At 39.1% G+C, this 12493-nt stretch overlaps 1 pseudogene; it reads left to right on the forward strand.

Moving 5' to 3' along the window:
• Window positions 1-5305: 5305 nt before the first annotated feature.
• On the forward strand, window positions 5306-6293 carry LOC101343554 (60S ribosomal protein L38 pseudogene; annotated as a pseudogene).
• The last annotated feature ends 6200 nt before the right edge of the window (window positions 6294-12493 follow it).

The raw sequence follows: 12493 nt of genomic DNA on the forward strand, positions 1-12493 counted from the left end.
TGCAGTATCTTGTAGATTTTAGAAATTAGACACTGATTGGATTTGTCGTAGCCAAAATTTTTTTCCCAGTCTGTAGGTTGTCTTTTTACTCTTTTAGTGAAGTCTTTTGATGAGCATAAGTGTTTGATTTTTAGGAGCTCCCAGTTATCTAGTTTCTCTTCTGGTGTTTGTGCGTTGTTATTTTCAGTTCGTATTCTGTTTATGCCATGTATTAGGGCTCCTAGAATCATTCCTATTTTTTCTTCTGTGATCTTTATAGTTTTATATTTTATATTTAGGTCTTTAATCCATTTTGAGTTAGTTTTTGTGCATGGTGTGAGGTATGGGTCTTGTTTCAGTTTTTTGCAGGTTGATATCCGGTTATGCCAGCACCATTTGTTAAAGAGATTGTCTTTTCCCCAATTAACAGACTTTGGGCCTTTGTCAAATATCAGCTGCTCATAGGTGGCTGAATTTACATCTGGATTCTCAATTTTGTTCCATTGGTCTATATATCTGTTGTTGTACCAGTACCAGGCTGTTTTGACTACCATGGCGGTATAATAGTTTCTAAAATCAGGTAGTGTGAGACCTCCCACTTTATTCTCCTTCTTGAGTAATGCTTTTCTTATCCAAGGCCTCTTCCCTTTCCATATGAAGTTGGTGATCTGTTTCTCCATCTCACTAAAAAATGCTGCTGGAATTTGGATCAGGATTGCACAAAATACTGTAACTTTTTGACTTTAAGAATCTTTAGTGAAGAGCAGTAAGACACAATTGGAATTATTTTGAGATTACATTTATGCCAGGTTTAAGAAACAAAGAATCCCAGACAGAATGGGAGAAGAATGTAGAACAGAATTCAAATTCATGAAAGAAGACCAGCCTTACTGGTCTGACAAAGACTGGAGGAACCCCTGAGACTATGGCCCCCAGACACCCTGCTAACTCAGAACTGAAACCACTCCCAAAGCCCACTTTTCAGACAATGATTAGACAGGACTATAAAACAAAAAATAATACACGTGAGGAATATGCTTCTTAGTTCAGTCAAGCATACAAGACCAAATGGGCAGCTCCCTTCCAAAAGCAAGATGAGAAGGCAGGAAGGGACAGGAACTGGACAAATGGACACAGGGAACCCGGGGTGGAAAGGGGGAGCGTGTTGTCACATTGAGAGAATTGCAACTAATGTCACAAAACAGTATGTGTATAAATTTTTGAATGAGAAATTAACTTGAGCTGTAAACTTTTACCTAAAGTACAATCAAATTAAAAGAAAAAAAAAGTGTAAAGTTGTGTGCTGTCACTGCTTCAGATATGATACAAGGGAACAAAATAATTGTGTGTGTGTTTGGAGGGGAGAAGAAGGGAAGAGATGGAGAAGGAGATAGAGAAGCTGAGGAGTTATGCCTAAGATGAAAAGTTCCTTCAGAGATTTGTTGAATTAGCAATTGTGACCAATGGTTACTTCCAGTCACCACTTTACAAGAAAAAGTGATTGCAGTGCCTCTTTTCTGAGAAAGGAAACGTTCTGAGAAAGGAAAAAAGAGTTTTTCACTTTGTCATTTGCTGTTCTCAGGAGATAGACCGCATGTGGTTTTGAAAGTCTTGGGTGCCTGTCACTAAATTCACCTTGCCACTCCCGCTGGTGAAGTAAAAAGAGCTGTGTCTTTAACCTTAAACAATCAATAAACAGCTCCATAAATGAGCACCTCCCTGGATTAGTGTGAACTGTACAGAGAGTACAAACATGGCTTCTGACTCCAGGGGCCTTATAATACAGAAAGGAGAGAGAAAATCGGTTCACTTTAGTGGAGCACCTCATACTCCAGCACTGAAGCAGGCATGGTACAAACTTCTCACTTCACCTAATCATCATGAAAGAAGCTCCCCTGTGGAAACAAGGTGTTCATTGGAGACAATCAAAGAACAGCAAAATTTCTGGAAGACATTCTTCTTGTTGGTACAATTAGGCCAAAGGAAAGAGCAGCCAACAGTGTGTGGAGAAAGCAGAGCAGCTTCATTCAGGGGATTATCTTAACCTTCTCTAGGGCAGGAGCCCTGGCGGTGCAGTGGTTTAAGTGTTTAGCTGCTAGCCAAAAGGTCAGCAGGTCAAATCCCGCAACTGCTCCTTGGGAACCCTCTGGGGCAGTTCTACCCTGTCCTATAGGGTCATTATGAGTCCGAATCACCACTTAGTGGCAGTGGCATTTGTTTTCTTGTTGTTGTTCTGTTCTAGAACAGAGATGCTGAACCAGAAGTAGAGGCATATCAGAATCATTTGCTGGGCACACTTGGAGAAATCCAGGGGGTTCTGAGGCAGTCGCCTTCCTTCACCTCTTAGAGAAGGCTTTCTCTACTCTGCCTGATTGATATTTTGGGCCAAGCAAGTCTTTGTTGTGGAGGGTTGTCCTGTGCATTGTGTAAGCTACTCAGCAGCATCCCAGACCTCTACCCACTAGAAGTGAGTAGCGTCCCATCCCATGCCGTGAGATGTGACAACAAACATTGCCAAATATCCCCTGGGGTAAGTACAATCACATCCACTCCCTGGTTGAGAAAAACTGTCCTAGACTTTTTTAAACCATCCTGAACCAAACATGGTTTAAAACCAGGAAACGTGTGCATCAGAGTTGTATCTTTTTACTATTCTTATTCAATCTGTATACATGCAAGCAATCCAAGAAGATGGACTATCTGATTGGTGGGAGACTCACCAACAACTTGCCATATTCAGATGACACAACCTTGCTTGCTGAAAGTGAAGAGGACTTGAAGCACTTACTAATGAAGAGCACGGATGGCAGCCTTCAGTATGGATCACACTTCAGCATAAAGAAAACAGAAATCCTCACAAGTGGACCAATAAGCAACATCATGATAAACAGAGAAAAGATTGACGTTGTCTCAGATTTCATTTTACTTGGATCCACAATCAACACCTATGGAAGTAGGAGTCAAGGAATCAGACAATGCATTGCATCTGGCAAATCTGATCCAAAAGACCTCTTTAAAGTGTTAAAAAACAAAGATGTCACCTTGAGGACTAAGGTGCACCTGACCCAAGCCATAATATTTTCAATTGCCTCATGTGCATGCAAAAGCTGAACAATGACTAAGGAAGACTGAGGCAGAACTGATGCCTTTGAATTATGGTGTTGGCAAAGAATATTGAATATACCATGGGCTGCCAGAAGAACAAACAAATCTGTCTTGGAAGCAGTACAATCAGAAAGCTCCTTAGAAGCAAGGATGGTGAGACTTCATCTCACATACTTTGGACATGTTATCAGGAGGGACCAGTCCCTGGAGACGGACATCATACTTGGTAAAGTATGGGGTCAGCAAAAAAGAGGAAGACCCTCAACGAGACAGACTGACACAGTGGCTGCAACAATGCGCTCAAACATAGCAACAATTGTGAGGATGGCGCAGGACCGGGCAGCATTTTGTTCGGTTGTATATAGGGCCACTAGGATCAGAACCAACTCGACAGCACCTAACAACAACATCCTAGAAGAGATGCTCTGCCTTGGAGGAGAGACTTTCATAGGCAGGCGAGGAAAGCATTAAAGATGAGGACATCACCCTGAGCCAAGCCTTAGATTAGAGAAAAGGACGCATTGTCTGCTGCATGACGAGGAGTTTAGGCTGGCTGGTAATAACGACAGCAACGACATAGTGATGACACCAACAGTTACCCCCTTTGATGGCCTACAGTATTTCAGGCTCTCATTTTTAGCCCAAAACACTTCCACAGGTAGGCATTATTATATTTTACAAAACCAAAAAGCAAATGTTAAGGAGTATCTCAAGGTCATCCAGTTACTCTGTAACCAGGTTGGGATCTTACCCAGGTCCTGCTGGTTCCGAAAATGTGTGTTCTTTCTGTAGCTATAGCAAGCAATATAACTGACGATAAGCATTGGGGCATTGAACAAGATAAGGGACAACGGGGTCACATTCGAAAAAGAAAAGGTCTAGAGTGCCAAGACTAGGGATTTACTTTTTTTAAATGCAAGTGACATTCTTGTCACTAATTTTGGACAGTTTTTTAATAATGAATGGGACATGGGCTTTGAGCAAGGATGTAAACTTTAGGGAAGTAGTGTTCAGGGATGCTTCACAAGGCACAGACAGCAGTAATTAAAGAGAAATAGAGTAATACCAAAGCAAGTAGTTGAGGCACAGTTAAAAGCTAAAAGGTGTGTGATATGTTCATAGTGATCTCAGTATAGAAAAGAGAAATTCAGGAAATAGTTCTTTATTTTTACATAATGAGTAGCTGTACCAGAGGGACATTGAAGAAGAAATTAAACTTGGGTGTGTGTGCAGGGAACAAAACACCAACAAACCAAACCTGTTTCAGTCAAGTCAATTCCAGCTTACAGTGACCCTATAGGACAGAGTAGAACTGCCCCAGCGGGTTTCCAAAGAGCAACTGGTGGATTCGAACTGCTGACCTTTTGGCTCCAGTGTGCAGGGAATAGTGCTTTTAAATGAGAGAAGTTTCCACTATGCTGTAATATAAGTGAGGATAACAAATCGCATGGAATTCTTTGAGAGGCCATCCTCATTGAGAAAGTCATATCACCTTTGAATCACTGACAATATCTTCTCTTAGAAGGGCAGGTACAGGGAGAAGGGCTGTAATGGTCCTGGCAGAGAAAAAAGAGTGACCCCATACGAAAGAATGAGTTATGGCTCGAGAGGCAAGACCAGATGGTGGCTCTGGGTCGGCAAGGTGCCATGCACCAAAAGGAAACCCGACTCAAGTACCTATTGTAGCTGGAGGCACAGGGAGCCCACCCTCATCCATAATATTCTGGCTGTATCCTACAGGGACAGCTTTGCCTATGCAGGTAGCATCTCACATCCCTGCAACTTGCCAGTCCACTGTCAGGCTTCCCTAAGTCTCCCACCACGGAGATTTCACTGCCCGGCATTCCCAGCTAGCCTGTACTTACCACAGAGCCCACGACATTGGTTTTCTGTAGTTCTGTCTTCACCATCTTATGCCCCTGTGGTGGCTGTACTGTTACCAGCCCATGAACAGTGAGGAGCAAGGGATGAGAGAGGTTGAAGTTGCGGGTCTCACTCATATTTGCCCTCTGAGAACATGGTTGTGAACTGCACCTTGAACTGTGTTGCAGTTAGACTTGGTTCGACACAGCCCTGTAGACTTCAACAGTTGTGAGGGAAACGATTTGGAAATATGTAAACTGGACACAGAGGTGGTCGTTAGTTGCCACGGACTCATTCAGACTCAAGGCCACTTAAGTAGTAACAGGTAAATTATCATCTTGTTCCTAAGATCAGTGGAATGACGACAGTGGGTGCCAAGAAGTTAGGTAACATTATATTATGATTGCTGAAGCACAGGTTTTCTGATCATGTTGCCGTAAGGCTAGAAATAATTAACAATGTCATATGCAAAAAACTGAACCGTCAGGACGACAACAGTAACGGCCACAGTGAAAACCAAAACTTCAAAGTCAAAACTTTAATTTCCGCGCGTTCGTCAGGTAACAGTAAGGAGAATGTCATTTATCAAATTTCTGGAAGGCAGACAAAGTTGTATTCAGGGGACAATTCTGTAATTCTTAAAAAAAAAAAAAAGGTTATTAAAATGAAGTTATTAAGTAGTGACCTTGAGAATTCAGAAAAGATCAATAATGACAAAGAAAACTGAGGCAAGCAGGAAGAAGGACTTAGAGATCAAAAAATAAATGAATTGATGAGGAAAATGTTTGCATTGATAAATCCAAGTGGAAGGTAAAATAGACTGTCTCCCTAGTTAAATCAGAGGAGGGAAAAGTGAAAAACAAAAGTAAAATTAGGGGTGAACCAGTGAACAACGGTGCATACTGTTAGGGCATTCATTGCTTTCAATAGGTTGATTTATATCTCTATGCTAATTAATTTCGAGAAAATTGCAAATTACCAAATTAGATTAAAGAACTAAAAAACCTGAGTGAATCAATAACTGTGAGAGAAACAAAAAATATAATTTAAGAATCACCATCAAGCTTCCGCCCTTCCCGCTTCTTGTCGCTTGCTGCGCTGATCCAGGCCGGCTTCTCTGAGCGCCTCGTCCCCGTGCCTCGCAAATCTGAGGACGACAAGGACCTTCCGCTCACAGCCAGGAGAAAGGATGCCACATCTGTCAAGAGCGAGAAAAATAAGGATAATGTGAAGTTTGAAGTTCGGTGCAGCAGAGACCTTTATACCTTGGTCAGGACAAACAAGGACAAGGCAGAGTCACTGAAGCAGTCCCGGCCCCAGGCTTGGCACTGAAGAAGCTCAAATGAACCAGACATGCTGCTTTGAACTGTAATAAAAATAAAAAAAAAGAAAAAAATCACCAGACGTGGTAGTTCTAGACATATAAGGTCTTCCAACCAATAATGAAAGAAATCATTATTATTCCATATTACCACTTAAAGTGTCATTGAAAGAGAGGAAGACCCTCAACCAGATGTATTGACACAGTGGTTGCAACAATGGGCTCAAGCGTAGCCATGATTGTGAGGATGGCGCAGGACCGGGCAGGGTTTTGGTCTGTTGTGCATGGATGGGGTCACTGTGAGTCAGAATCGACTCGATGCTACCTAACAGCAATACTTAAAAAGCATAGTAAAAGATGGAAAACTTTATAATTCACTTTATAAAGCTACAGCGTAATTTCTCTACGACAGAGGGAGAAAAAGTAAAAATCAATCTCATTTACAAATATTAATAAACATTCCCCCAAAAATATATTAACAAAGAAGAATACTATGAAGATTTATACCAGTAATGCAAAAATGTTGTAATATTCGGAAATGTATTAATATGTTTATTACATGACAAGGTCAAAAGAGAAAAAGCCCAAAATCATCTTAATATAAGCCAGAGATGCACATAATAAAATTCAGTACACATTTTGATAGAAACCTTCAGTAAAGTAGGCCTAGAAGATAATTTAATTTAAAATTATTTTAAAATTTTAAAGCAAATAAACCAACATCCAACATCATAACTAAGAGTTAAATCATAGAGACATGCCCATTTATATGTCTATTATTGAACAAGCTTCTAGACATTTTAACAACATAATTAGACAAGAAAAAGAAACAAACATTGTAAATGATGGAAGGAAAAAGACAAATTTATTATTATTCTCAGTTATGACTATCTATGTAGAAAAACTAATATAATCTACCAAAAGCCATTAAAACTATTAGCAGTTGGCCAGTTATAAAATAAAAATACAAATATCAATAGTTTTTCATTAACCAGGAATTACCTGATTAAAAAAATTGGAAAAAAAATTCCAATAGCAAAATAACAACAAAAAACATAATTTCTGAGAAAAAAACACTTTAAGAAGCTTGGGCCGGTATGTACATAGATTAAAAAAAAAAAAAGCGTGAAATTTTATTAAGGAACATTAAAGCAATACTGAATTAATTAAGAGACATAACATTTTCCTAGAGAGGCAGACATAATATTGCAAATCAATGTATAAAACAATTCAAATCAGAATATCAATAGAAATTTGTTGAAACTCCAGAATCTAATGAATAAACAGTGAAGTGTTGAAAAAGTCCTGGTAAGGAGGGGTGACTTGTACAGCCAGATGTTAAAACATATTATAAAACAAAAAAAATATTAACAATGTTTATGTCTGGATTCTGGATTTGAGGATGATTTTTTTTCTTCATGCTTTTTCCATTTTCAAAATTTTGTGCAAGTATGTATAATCAGAAAAAGATGAAATGTAATACATACATAAAATCCAAAGTCTTTCTCCATCTGTCCCCTGCTCAGCACTCAGACACAGCTCCTTCCCTTCCTTTGGCCCCTGTACATCCAGCCCACCTCTGCGTCCACACCTCTCCTCTATACTCCAGGAAAGCTACTCCTCCAGCAAAACTGACCTATTTCTGGACTCCAAACACTCCACGTCTGTGCTTCTTTTCCTCATACTGCTGCCACTTACTTTCTTCTCTGACCCTCATCCACTTTCATCCGACTCCGACTTGCTCAGAAGTCCTGTTTTCCAGAAAGTTCTCCCTGACCTCCTGTGCCCACTCTGCATTGCTCTTCCTACACCACATTACAATTAGGTGGAAGCAACAAAATTAATGACAGAGAATGTACTCGCATTGAAGATGGTATTTCATGAAGGGAGGGGAGCACATTTTATCATCCTGTGTTAAAATTAGATCGACTTATTTCCTACTCAAATTATTTTCAAGAGTCATGTCTTAGTCATGTTTTAATCTTTAGATTCCAGACCAGTTTACTGAGCTCTATTTGAAATATCTTTTAAACACAAACTGATTATATCATAGGGAGGTTTGTAACCTTATTCTTCAGGCAGATTTTGATGTCTGCTTGAAAATTGACATAAAGAAATCTAAAATAGACAAATTTCTTTTTTTTTTTGTTTGATCATTCTGCATTTTTATAGGTTTGTTTTTGTGTGTGTGTGCTTTAAATGAAAGTTTACTGTTCAAGTCAGTTTTTCATACAAAACTTTATACACACACTGCTATATGACTCTAGTTGTATTCCCCATATTGTGACAGCACCCTCCTCCTTTCCACCCCAAATTTCCCCTGTCCATTCAACCAGCTCCTGTCCTTTTCTGCCATCTTATTTCGCCTCTGGACAGGAGCTGCCCATTTAGACTCATGTATCTACTTGAGCTAAGAAGCACACTCTTCATGAGTATCATTTTATGTCTTATAGTCCAGCCTAATCTTTGTCTGAAGAGTTGCCTTTGGGAATTGTTTTAGTTATTGGCTAACAGAGAGTCCGGGGGCCATGTCTTCTGGGGCCCTCCAGTCTCAGTCAGACCATTAAGTCTGGTCTTTTTGCTAGAATTTGAGTTCTGCATCCTACTTTTCTCCTGCTCCATCAGGGACTCCCTGTAGTGTTCCATGTAAAATAGACAAATTTCTTAAAGTCTTTTTAAGTGGAATATCTCTTGAGATCTCCAAAGCAGATGGGTGTCCCATAGTGGCCTTTGCTAAATTTTGCTGGTTTTATTGTTCGAAATGTTCTTTATAGAAAGCGCGATGTCACCCTGGCCTGCTCTGTGTATTTCTAGCATCAGTGAACTGAACCTTTTTATGACTTTTCTGATCTTCAACAGTTGCCCCTTGAGCTTCTGGAGTGGGTTACCTCACGATCGTCCTCTCACCTCTATAATATCTGCTTGTTGGTTTTATTTTTGTTTCCCTTTTTTTAAGAAGCGTGTTATTAGTGAACCAGCAGTTATAAGCCAGGGGAGTAAAACAATCAACTCTATAGTTTAGGAACAACTAGGAGTAAACAAATGTGTCTTTTTACTTGTGAATTCACATGTGGTAAAGGTGGTAAGGTGGTAAGCAAATCAGGGCTTCCTGGCTAAAAGGAAAACATGCATATCAGCGGCAGAATTTTTTATATTTCTATGGTTTATCACAGTTTTAGGCAGCTCTGGTCAAACAAAGTGAAAAAGAAAGAAAGAACTCACCATTGTCTGATAATTCTAAGCTATGGTTCCAGGTAAAGGAAAAGGCACAATTTTTACAGCTGTCCACACAGTAACGACACTCGTAAGCTCCAATCCTTTGTAGAACGACCAGAGCAAAACCCGATACACCAAGTCACAACTGTAATCACAGTTTGATTCAGTATGGAGAGACACTGTCACATAATGGTGTATCTAAATCCATCAATGTGTCAAAGATTCTCCAGGAGAATCCTGATCAGAAGGGGGAAAAATGTGGCACAGAACTTCAAATTCTCATAGAATTCACACTTTCTGGAACCATTGAGGCTGGACGCCTGAAACTATTGCTCTGAGACAGTCTTTACACCTTAAACCAAAAATACTCCCTGCAGTCTCCTTTAAATAAAAAAATAGTTTAGCTCAATTAGTAAAGAATCCCTACCTTGAGCATTGTGCTCTTTTAGGAACTATCTATGTGGGATCAAACTGACAACAGCAACTCGAAAGTTTAGATAGAAAGCTTAGGGGGCAGTGAGTTTATGTTAATGGGGGAGGAACAATTCAGAAAAGGAGGATGAGAATGGTTGCACAACTTGGAAAATGTAATCAATGTCATAAATTGTACATGTAGAAATTGTTGAATAGTGTGTGGTCTGCTGTGTATATTTTCAACACAACAAAAATACATTATTTTTTTAAATCAATCAATCAATCCATCAATGAGAAATGGATTAAGTAGCCTTTAATCCAAAAAAACCCAAACCCATTGCCGTCAAGTAGATTTCCACTCGTAATGACCCTATAGGACAGAGTAGAACTGTCCCATAGGGTTTCCAAGGAGTGGCTGGTGGATTGGAACTGCTGACCTTTAGGTTAGCAGCTGAGCTCTTAACCACTGCACCACCAGGGCTGCAACCTTTAATCAAGCATTGGGAAAAAAGAGAAAAAGAGACAGACCTCACCTCTTTGTTTGGGTGTGTCGGATATAAAATGGAAAAGACTTAAAGGTCCCCAATCACCCTAGTTAGTGCCAAGATAAGCCATCCAGAAATCTGGACATTCCTCTTCAGCATAAGTAGATAAAAGGTGGAGAGGCATGTGGAGAGGCAGTTATCTCTCATAAACCAAAACCTAGCTTGCTGGGCCTCCATTTTATGGTTGTTTGGCTTGCTTTGTTGTAACTTGAAACATCCTCCAAACAAACCAAATATTCAGGAGGCAGCCCCATTCCCTGTGTGGGTGTGATTTCCCTCGCTGGCTCCCACCTGGGCCAGCAGAGGAAGCCTGTTGATAACTAGTGCATCGCGCCAAGCTGCTGCATTAGAAGCTGGCGTGAGCCCTCACCCATTCCTTTTTATCTCAGATTTGTTGTGCATTGGGTGGGAAGGAGTAATAAGGGAGGAGTAGTGTCCTGGAGGTTTTATCTTAACAATAGATAAAGAAATGCTCAGATTTTTCATGCGTAAACTCCTTTAGTTTATTGCAAGGTAGTCATGGCACGGCATGCAAGTAAGACCTCAAGACATTTATTTAACATTGAATAATCAGAACTGACAATTACAAAGTTCATTTAAATGTTATAATCCAAATCTTTAGACTTCAGGCATTATCTTTAACAAGTGGTCTTGGGGAGGAGACTTGACCACCCCTCAAACTCAGAGGAGGTCCCCCATAGCTAGGGTCTGAGGTCAGTTATGGCAACAGAGAGCCAGAGAGAATTTTTGCTTCTATCTTCTTCTCCAAAAATGAGCAGAAATCCAGAGGTTTATATACCATATGTGCTGTCATGTTCAACTGAAATTGGTATGTTTTATTTACAATTAAAGGCATTATTGTATGACATATTTATGTTCTGCTAATTTATAGAGATTTGAACTACTGCCAATCAGGGTATGTCATATTTATGTTCTTGTTTACTACATATGTTTCAAGGCCAATATAACTGAATAAAAATTATGAGAATCATTCAGTGCCATATTTATGTTGTCTTTTTAATTTATAGAGATTTGATTTGTGGTACATTCCATAATAACAGAGTGCAGAAAGTTATTTATGACATGTATTATCTATTTCCAAAGTTACAATAACTTTCTAACAACTTAGAGTTAATGAGAGATTATAGAAATATATGTGTTTATATTTTTAAGTTCAGAAATTATCTACTTCTGACTTTATAATATTAGTGACTTATACATAGGTGTTTAAAAGCATTAAAAAACATCATAATAATGCAAAAAGCATTATAGAAATATAAATAATAGTAATTTATACATAGGTATTTAAAAGCATTATGAAAACATGGTAATGCAAAAACCATTATAGATCATACGTAATAGTGAGGTGATTTGAGAACATCACAAGAAGCATACAGAACAGGTAGTGAAGCATATCATTATTAATTCATCTTTAATTTCATTTTACTAACTATAGAAAACATTTATCTGGCCAGATTATGCCAAATAAATACATAAAAAGCTGGTTTTGATTCATTTTATAATTTAAACTAAAACCCACTCATCATAGGAGCCTGATATGATTCTTTCATCTATTTTCAAAGGGGAGAAACGTACACTATACAGTACAAAAAAGTTTCCTGGTTGCTAGGAGCCCTAATACGTGGCATAAACAGAACACAAAACATTACTAACAATGCACCAACACCAGAAGTGAAACTAGAGAACTGGGAGCTCCTAAAAATCAAACACTTATGCTCATCAAGAGACTTCATCAAAAGAGTAAAAAGACAACCTACAGACTGGGGGGAAATTTTTGGCTACGACAAATCTAATCAACATCTAATCTCTAAAATCTATGAGATACTGCAAAACCTCTACAACAAAAAGACAAATGACCCAATTAAAACATGGACAAAGGATAGGAACAGGCACTTCACCAAAGAAGACAGTCAGGTGGCTACCAGATACATGAGGAAATGCTCACGATCATTAGCCATTAGAGAAATGCAAATCAAAACTACAATGAGATACCATCTCACCCCAACAAGGCTAGTATTAATCCAAAAAA

Source organism: Trichechus manatus, unplaced genomic scaffold (assembly GCF_000243295.1).
Source record: "Trichechus manatus latirostris isolate Lorelei unplaced genomic scaffold, TriManLat1.0 scaffold00004, whole genome shotgun sequence".
NCBI lineage: Eukaryota > Metazoa > Chordata > Mammalia > Sirenia > Trichechidae > Trichechus > Trichechus manatus.